Genomic DNA, 9269 nt, shown 5'->3' on the forward strand with positions numbered 1-9269 from the left:
CCCCAGGTCGCCACCACACCGGCGGTTCCTACGAAGGCGACGAAGGCACGAGGTGGAGGCAAACGGCCGGCGAATCGCGGCCGGAACCCGGCCGAAAGTGCGGCTCGGCCGACCCAAATCTTGAAGGCAGCCGCGGCGGCTCGGGCCGCCAACTCGTAGCCACGGCCGACGGCGTCCTTGAGCAGCCAAAAGGAGTCGTTCCTCCACCTGCGTCGCCGTCACTGCTGGCCATGGAGGAAGATGTGGCCACGCCGACGGCCACCGCCTCCAATATGTTTGATGATACGTCGCAAAGGTAAAAAATATATATGTTGTGCTCTCGTTTGTTGTTTCAAATAGAATGTGATGTTGAATGTTTGTACCTTCAATTGTAGTCTTGATGATGAAGCTTTTTTGCACGCGACAAATGTGGCAAATGATGATTATGTGTTGCACGAGTATGTGTCACAAGAATATGAAACCCAATATGGTGATGATAATCTTGACATGGACGATGAGGGCTTTGTTGCAAAGGGAAGAAGTGGAAATTGTACCAGTGTGGAGGATGTGTTGATATGCACCGCATGGAAGAAAGTCTCTCAAGATGCATGCGTTGGAAGCGACCAAACGGTAAACACCTATTGACAACGCATCAAGGATTACTTCGATGAGCGCAACACAAGTGGTCACTTCCATTCGAGCGACTCTCTTCGCCAACATTGGTCCACCATCAACGCCGAATGCCAAAAGTGGGTCGGTTGCTTGTCAAAGGTTGCTCGCATGAACCCAAGTGGTTGCGGTGATGGTGACTTGATAAATATTTCCTCTTCGTGTGTGCTTTTTCAAATATTAGATTGTTCGTTTTGAACCATCTGTTGGAGTTGCTCTTTTATTTACATCTCCATTTTGGACCATCCGTTGGAGTTGAGCCTTTTTTGAGATGTAAAAAAGCACATTTTGGTGCTCCAAATTTGGACCATCACCGGTTTGGAGCACCAAAATATATATCATCTATCGGATATGCTCTAACTTACTACATGAAAGTTCCTCTTTTTTGTTTCTCTCAAGCGAAACAACATATTGACTTCAAACTATGCAGGTCAAGCTACTTTAGAACTACAATGTGTGATTTTTTTTCAGAATTTTTGGTCAGACATAAATATAGAAAGTGAGAATTTCTTTTTGAGTAAAAAAGTTATTTCAAGTATTTTTTATGCATGGAGAAATCCGAAAGCTTTTCCCCACATTGTAGTAAGAATGTGTTGTTGTTTTGCAAAGTTTGAAGTGCATATGTTGTTTTATTTGAAATAAACAAGAAATACAAAAGCACCTGCACAAACTGTGATGCAGAAAATGATGGGTTAGATAAGGTGTGCCATGGAGCTCAGCCTGGACATCAACTCTCCGATGTTTTTTTCCCTAACTTCCAATGTCTTTTGAACTGACATTGTACTATCTATCTACCAGTTGTGCAAATTTGTTAAAAAAAGTGAAGTGCACAAAGATTATGAATTGGTGCTTAATTGTTAAACAAATTTTGTATATGGCGAACCACCTAAATATGGGCGATTTGATTTTCAGCCACTACTTACTTTGGACTTTGACAATTTGCCACTGCTTAGATTGTAATTGATATTTTGCCACTCTTTTGTTTACCATTTGAATTTTTACCACTTTTCAACACAAAAAAATAATTCTAAATGATATACATATTACCTGCACAATGTAGTGGACAAGTATACCCTTATGTGCCTATTTGGCATGAACTCAGACGCACGCGAAGAACTCAATCCCATCCCTTGCAAGCACGACAGTAGATGGCGACGCTCCTCTACGAGCAGCGGACAAGGCCGGCGCCAGCTAGCTGATGGGCAACAACGGGGAGCAGCAGCAAAGACAGCGGCGCCCAGGTCCATGCGCTAAACACGACGGAGCCCAAGTGGAGCCGGGCAGCAGCGAGCGCCTCCACCGCGTCTTCCACTGACCATGAGTAAGCACTAAGCAGCAGCAACACACAGGGCCACAAACAACAGCGGCACGGCAGTACGGGCCGGCAAGAAGCAGCAGCAGCGGAAAAACAGAGCAACGGCAGCGCACGAGCACGCGGGACCGGCGGCGGCAAGCAGCAACACCTGTGTCATGTCGGACGGCGGGCTGAGAGAGAGAGAGAGAGAGAGAGAGAGAGAGAGACGCCGTCGTCGAGGACCATGGGGAATCCCTGGGACGAACCGCCGCCGTCTTCCGTGGAGCACCAGTAGCGATAGACGGGAGACAGATGGGGAACGAGGGAGGAGACAAGCTCGTCTCCTGGGTGAATTGAACTGGCAGGGGCACTCTGGTGATTTCCACGCGGGTCCCACATGACAGGGGCAAAACACTTAATTCCAAACTAAGCAGTGGCAAATAAGCAAATACAAAGTAATGAGTGGCTAATCGTCAAAGGGCGAAGTAACTAGTGGCGAAAAATTAAAAATCCCCCTAAATATTGTACTTCCTCTCTCTCAGTTTACAAGGCATGTGCGTACCCTTAGGTCGTCAATTTGACCAACCTAATACAAATCATATATTATAAAAAATATACCAATATAAACTTCAGATGTTCTATTTTTAAAAGGTATAATTTTTATTTTATATAGTTTATATTAGGATGATAAAATTGACAACCTAGATATACGCGTAGGACTTGTAAACTGTGACGGAGGGAGTAACAGATCCGAACGCATCGGATGCCATCGATCTAAAAATCATGAGATTGTGCGTGCTCCAGGTGGTTCGACTTCTATTTGCCGTTAATTATGAATCACCTCATCAACCGCATCCATGCGCATGCCCTGATCGTGTCATGTCCTCTGTGGTTGGATCCAGCGACGGTCGTTCCCTTCTTTGACGCGTCGGTGTTGGAGCATCAATACTGTTCATTTCACCCTCAAGGTTATTCTCTTATTGTTTGGACAAACAAATTAATTGCATTGATCCATTTGACGTTATTTTGGGGAGTGGGGATATGGTGCCACCATCCTTTTGAATACGGCAACAACATGACAAGGTGCTCTATATTAGACTTGGCCATGCACTGAGATAACTCTCAACTGCAAAAGGTCAAGGTGTAACAAAATTAGATACTGATACTTGAATTTTCTCGCTTCTTCTCCATGTGTCTGCATGTAACAAAATTAGATACTGAGATAACAGAATTACACGCGTCAAAACCTTAATCGCCATGCATCCGGAAAAAAATCTCCAAAAAAAGAGAAAACCCGATTCCTACCAGGTGTAGGGTATTACTTATAAGGGATCGGTTAGGTGCGGTTTAGAGCAGAAAAGCAGATTTTTTTACTCATTTTATAAGTGATCGGTTAGAGGTGCTCTTGTAGGAATCAAAAGCAATGCATCCACTAACTGATGTTCTGATGAGTTTCTCTGTAAAAGTGGACAAGATATGCATCATAGATATGAAAACAGAGACATGATACAGTAACAGCAAGCAAATTGCTGAGTTAGAACAGAGATAGCAAATACTGCTGCTGCAAGTCGACAATACTTTCATTGTTGCGGTTTGTACAAATCCTGATGCATGAATTCGACAAACACTGTACTGTAACTTGATGTACATAAAATTATTACTCAACCTAAACCCTGACATCTCGATCGGTTGCATCTTGCGCAATCTGATGTAGCTCTAGACCTCTAGTGCTGAAGCCCATCTTCGACGATGATGAGTTCCCACCGGACGGTGAAGCAATCGTCCTTGAGATGCTCGGACCTTTCGAAGGCCTCCCTCGCAATGTACCTGGGGGAGCCGATGCAGACTCTGCTGGGCACGTGAGTCATCGGACTTGTACGAACAACTCTAGGATCATGATATGCAACCTGGTCGACGAAAGTGAACAGGGCGTGCACTTTCAGAGGGCGCGGGACATCCTGGGTGAGAATGAAAGAGAGAGCCATGAAATCGGCGTCCTCCGGGACTCTACCATTGGGGAAGATCTCGACAACCCAACTATAACCTCCCAGCATGAATGGGGAAGACTCTATTGCCATGCCAGTTGGTAAATCTTTGACGCGGGAGTAGCCGACGACCTCGAACAGGTGGAACTCGCTGGGTGTTGCAGCAGCGGCGGCGGCAGAGGCAGCGGCGGCGGCGGCGGCTGTTGCCCATGCCGGCGACGGCATGGCAAGCTACTTTGTGCCTGACGGATATATACGGTGACTGATGGATGTTTGCTACAGTTTCTTTTCTCTCTCGTAGTCTCATCCAACTGATTCTATATAGGGTAGCAGTGTCAACCCTGATTTGCGGATTGGTTTGTTTTGCTTGCCTTTTTTCTAGCTGATTTGTTAAGATACGGTCCTCATCAACTTAAAACAGACACCACTAGCAAAAAAAAAAAAAAACAACTTAAAACAGTCGCCCAACTCCCCGTCGAGCGTGACAATAACGTGCGCCTCAGCCAGTAGTTCTTCCTCTCGAGGGCTCAAGAACGGCCCATACCATACCTGAATGAGAATGGTATGAGATTTCTTCTATAATCTGCACTCAACCCTAATAGAACGACACGATGAACGTCGCCTTTGGTTAGCATATCTAGTAGATCCCGCAAAACGCGTGGGCCGCTATAATGACCACCATTTTTAGGTATCGGAGCGAAAAATCATCCAGCGCAGCTTTTGGAAAATTGCCCGCCCTGGAAAAAAACAGGGGGAGTAGTATATTTCGGCCCGAGCGCCGCATGTTTAGTTTTCAGCCCCTGTTTAGCCATTTTCCAAATAGCTAGAAAAATTTGGCGGGGTAAAAGTTTCAGCACGCGCCCTTCATTCCGCCGCCACATCTCGCCTTCGATTCCTGCTGCCCCCGGCCACACCGCGACATCGAGTAGCTCCTTCGTTTTCTGGCGCATCTTTTCCATCGCTTGGGAGCTCACGGGTGGCCATTCCATAACCCGCGTGCATGGCCGCCGCCGCCGCCATGGACACATCGCAGAGCTTTGCGCGAGGCCCCTGTTGCGGCTGGCAGAGAGTGCTCCAGGCGTGATGACCGCAGATTCGTGGCCACTGCCACCGCACCAGCCGACGCCGCGGGTTTGGTGCCGCACATCCGTGGGGAGTAGGGGTTGCGGATTTGCTACCGACCGTCGATGGGGAAGAAGCAGCGCCGCCCTTGCCGCCAAAGGTAATTTTTCTTGCGACCGTCGGGACTCGAGCGATATGAAGATTGAATTGTGGATTTATTAATTTTACGATGGATATTGATTGGAGTTTGTGCTCGTCCTTGGAGTCAAATGATTCCGACATAGAGGATTTGCTTTTCGACGACAATGTCGAGCACCTTGTCTTGTTGCAACTCGTCCAAGAATTTGAGGCCGACAAAAAGAGAAAGCGTCAAGGATCGACGGTTGGCCATCTCTGTATTCCGTGAAACCGGGCTCTTAGACATTCCTTGCTCATGAAAGATTACTTCGCGGAGGTACTAACCTATTCGGCTCACCTCTTCCGTAAGTGTTATCGAATGCACATATCTCCTTTTGTTCGTAATGTGGAAGCTTGCGAGCAAACTTGTCATTTTTTCACTCACTGGAGGAATGTCGCCGGTTTGCTTGGGTTTAGGTCATACCAAAAGATATCGAGGGCAATGAGTGTGAGAGCATATGGTTTCCGCCTGACTACACCAATTCGTATAGAAGAAGATACCATGCTCAAATGTTTGTGGAGTTTGCCAAAGTTTGACCTGGGTTTTTGGTCCCGAGTATCTCCGAGCTTCCAATGAGGAGGATGCAAAGAATTTGATGATAATAAATGAAGAGAGAGGATGGACGAGCATGCTTCGGAGTGTGGATTTCACGCATTGAAGGTGGAAAAACTGCCCTACAGCTCGGCACGGGTAATACACCGGCCATCATCGTGATTCCATTATTGTGGTCGAAGCCGTGGCTTCACACGACTTGTGGGTTTGGCATGCTTCTTTGGCTTGCCAGGTTCACTCAAAATCAATGTATTACAGATATCGCATCTTTTTGCTCAGCTTGCTAGTGCAGATGCTCCAGCTTGCAACTACACCGTCAATGGACATGACTCGACCATGGGGTCTTGTTGACGGTATCTATCATCCATGGTCAACATTTGTGAAGACCACCAATAAGCAGAAAGGTAAGAAACAAACTTATTTTACTCAAGCACAAGAAGCATTGCCAAAAGGATAATGAGACGGCATTTGGTGTGTTTCAAGCCCAGTTTGTCATTCTTTGAGGTCCTCCTCGCCTATAGTATAAGAAATCCCTCTCAAATATCACAGTGTAGGTGCCCCAGGAGCCTCAAAGATTACATTATCTTTGTTCAGCTCATTGTCGATCTTTGTAACAAAAGACACACATACAATGCATTAATGGTAATAACAATAAAAACAAAAGAAATAACTGTTGGAAGGTTTATATAATTTTTTACTGCTGCAGGAACAAAACTCGGTTGGAAATAGATGTTGAACAACGTGCCAGTTGCAATGCTCCTGCTGCACCTTGACTTGCATGGTTGTCATATGGTAGTGGCATCATTTTTCCTATTATTGAACATACTTAATGGCTATATCTTTTGATGATTCAACACTAAAAGACTATATATAATCTGATCTTTTCTAAACTAAAAACTATTCTACACTCAAAAATTTCTACACTAAATACTCTATTAAAATTGGATTATATACAAAAGTAATAAGATTCTACACTACTAAAATTTCTACACAAAGCAATCCATGTATTCTACGCCACTAGATCAGATTCTCTAAGTATAAAATCTAATTCTACACTACTAAATCGGATTGTACTAAGTATAAAACCTAATTCTACATGACTACAATCAAATTCAAATGAACAAACATTGGATTCTACATCACTAAAATCGAATTCAACACTACTTCAATTCTACACAAATCACCTCATTCCACGAATCACCATGGCATCCGCGGACGAAGTGAAGGAAATATGCCCTAGAGGCAATAATAAAGTTATTATTTATTTCCTTATATCATGATAAATGTTTATTATTCATGTTATAATTGTATTAACCGGAAACATGATACATGTGTGAATACATAGACAAACATAGTGTCACTAGTATGCCTCTACTTGACTAGCTCGTTCATCAAAGATGGTTATGTTTCCTAACCATAGACATGAGTTGTCATTTGATTAACGGGATCACATCATTAGGAGAATGATGTGATTGACTTGACCCATTCTGTTAGCTTAGCATTTGATCGTTTAGTATGTTGCTATTGCTTTCTTCATGACTTATACATGTTCCTATGACTATGAGATTATGCAACTCCCGTTTACCGGAGGAACACTTTGTATGCTACCAAACGTCACAACGTAACTGGGTGATTATAAAGGTGCTCTACAGGTGTCTCCGAAGGTACTTGTTGGGTTGGCGTATTTCGAGATTAGGATTTGTCACTCCGATTGTCAGAGAGGTATCTCTGGGCCCACTCGGTAATGCACATCACTATAAGCCTTGCAAGCATTACAACTAATGAGTTAGTTGCGGGATGATATATTATGGAACGAGTAAAGAGACTTGCTGGTAAGGAGATTTAACTAGGTATTGAGATACCGACGATCAAATCTCGGGCAAGTAACATACCAATGACAAAGGGAACAACGTATGTTGTTATGCGGTCTGACCGATAAAGATCTTCGTAGAATATGTAGGAGCCAATATGGGCATCCAGGTCCCGCTATTGGTTATTGACCAGAGAGGTGTCTCGGTCATGTCTACATAGTTCTTGAACCCGTAGGGTCTGCACGCTTAATGTTCGTTGACGATATAGTACTATGAGTTATGTATGTTGGTGATCGAATGTTGTTCGGAGTTTCGGATGAGATCATAGATATGACGAGGAACTCCGGAATGGTCCGGAAGTAAAGATTGATATGTGGATAGTAGTGTTTGATCTCTGGAAGGGTTCCGGAATTCACCGGGAGGGGTTCCGGATGTTTCCTGAAATGTTTAGGCACGAGAACACTTTATCTGGGCCAAAGGGGAAAGCCCACGAGGTTTTTGGAAAGCGCAAAAGTAAGTTTGGCGGAGTCCAGGGGCCAGACGCCGGGAACCCTGGCGTTTGGCCCTGGAGTCCGAGAAGGACTCTTGCCTTTCGGGTGAAACTGACTTTGTGAAGGCTTTTACTCCAAGTTTCGACCCCAAGGCTCAACATATAAATAGAGGGGCAGGGCTAGCACCCAAGATACATCAATAAACACTAAGCCGTGTGCCAGCTACCCCGTCCCCTCTAGTTTATCCTCTGTCATAGTTTTCGTAGTGCTTAGGCGAAGCCCTGCAAAGATTGTTCTTCACCAACACCGTCACCACGTTGTCGTGCTGTCGGAACTCATCTACTACTCGCCCCTCTTGCTGGATCGAGAAGGCGAGGATGTCACCAAGCTGAACGTGTGCAGAACTCGGAGGTGCCGTGCTTTCGGTACTTGGATCAGTCGGATCGTGAAGACGTACGACTACATCAACCGTGTTGATATAACGCTTCCGCTTTCGGTCTACGAGGGTACGTAGACATACTCTCCCCTCTCGTAGCTATGCATCACCATGATCCTGTGTGTGCGTAGGATATTTTTTGAAATTACTACGTTCCACAACAGTGGCATCCGAGCCAGGTTTTATGCGTAGATGTCATATGCACGAGTATAACACAAGTGAGTTGTGGGCGATATAAGTCATACTGATTACCAGCATGCCATACTTTGGTTCGGCGGTATTGTTGGATGAAGCGGCCCGGACCGACATTATGCGTACGCTTACGCGAGACTGGTTCTACAAACGTGCTTTGCACACAGGTGGCTGGCGGGTGTCAGTTTCTCCAACTTTAGTTGAACCGAGTGTGGCTACGCCCGATCCTTGCGAAGGTTAAAACAACACCAACTTGACAAACCATCGTTGTGGTTTTGATGCGTAGGTAAGAACTGTTCTTGCTAAGCCCAGTAGCAGCCACGTAAAACTTGCAACAACAAAGTAGACGTCTAACTTGTTTTTGCAGGGCATGTTGTGATGTGATATGGTCAAGACATGATGCTAAATTTTATTGTATGAGATGATCATGTTTTGTAACCGAGTTATCGGCAACTGGCAAGAGCCATATGGTTGTCGCTTTATTGTATGCAATGCGATCGCCCTATAATGTTTTACTTTGTCACTAAGCGGTAGCGATAGTCGTAGAAGCATAAGATTGGAGAGACGACAACGATGCTACGATGGAGATCAAGGTGTCACGCCGGTGATGATGGTGATCA

This window comes from Triticum aestivum, chromosome 2A (genome assembly GCF_018294505.1).
Source record: "Triticum aestivum cultivar Chinese Spring chromosome 2A, IWGSC CS RefSeq v2.1, whole genome shotgun sequence".
In the NCBI taxonomy this organism is placed as follows: Eukaryota; Viridiplantae; Streptophyta; class Magnoliopsida; order Poales; family Poaceae; genus Triticum; species Triticum aestivum.